The sequence below is a fragment of the Theobroma umbraticum genome, unplaced genomic scaffold (genome assembly GCF_002168275.2).
Source record: "Theobroma umbraticum cultivar Fairchild unplaced genomic scaffold, ASM216827v3 scaffold_12.1, whole genome shotgun sequence".
In the NCBI taxonomy this organism is placed as follows: Eukaryota; Viridiplantae; Streptophyta; class Magnoliopsida; order Malvales; family Malvaceae; genus Theobroma; species Theobroma umbraticum.
In genome coordinates, this window is record NW_018397269.1 from 4646228 (window position 1) to 4647590 (window position 1363).

Sequence of the window (1363 nt, forward strand, 5' to 3'; positions counted from 1 at the left end):
AAAAAAAGACACAGGCAGTCAAAGAGAGTCCCATTAATGTACTATAGTGGAAGCCTATCAATTAAGGTATCAAACATGACTTAAGGTTCCAATATGATAGTTGAAAAATGAATTTATATTTAAGACCAGTATTTCTTTATCAGTAGAACAAAGGGTACTGAAAAGAATTAAAAAAATAGAACATTTCAACAAAATTCAACAGAGATAAGGCAACTAAAATACAAAGGAGTAAACCTTTTTCCACTAACAATACAAGACAAATGATGCAAAAAACCCCCCACAATATATTGAAGGGAACTGTATAGCATTTTCCATACAATAGTTTTATTAGTTGATATACAAAATTATATACACACATGGACAACTGCAAATGCAAGAAACTTAAAATATCATAGGGCTTGTTATAATACAATAACATTTTAAAATGAAATACACATCTCAAGCAAGAAATCCTATGCTTCAATTCACCCCACATGTAATGTATCATTGTTTGACATAAAAACCACTAATAATGGAACAAATTCATTGCAGAACACATCAGTTCTATGTAACATGATCTTTCTGGAGTCCTAACCAATTAATTATTGACGAACATCTAACACAACTCAATAATCGCAGGCCAACTAGGGAAATATTAAAGCCTATTATAGTTATTATGCTCACAATCATACACTCCTTTACATCAAGTAATAGAGTATAGGGGATAAGGCAATATGTTGCCTACTGATAATCAATAAGGCAAAAACAAAGAATAGTGAAAGCAATTAAGCTGAGTTCCCATGTAACAGATGGAATTCACTCCATCTTACATTCCGACTTGAAACCTAGCCTATGTTTACCTAGCTAAAATCCAATAAGTCAACTCAAAAATGCTCATAAAACATAAAAAATTGTCTAATATATACATGACCTCCGTATTAAAAATCAAATATATAAAAATGAAAGTCGAAAACAGGCTCTACCATATTCAATTCTTTTCATTTGGGCATTAATGCTGCAAGCAAATAAACCATTAAATAAAAATTAACAAATCAATTTCTGTTCGATGGAAGTACTATGTGTATCACAATTTTCAGCACAACTAACCCTTTTTCAAGCATTCCCCTTAGCTAATAATTAACCCAAAATCTCATATTTTCCAGACTGGCATACATAGGAAGCCAAAAAAACCCTAATCTCTAATTGTATATATATATCAATTAATAAATTCTTCGACTTAATAATTGAAGCAATCACAAAACGAAAGGATCGGACAGGGCACTGAAAACAATTACTAAGGCCCATGCTTTAAACTTTCCCATTATCCAACAATTAACCCAAAGTCCACTTACTCTAAAAAGAAAGGAAGCAAACCCTAATCCCT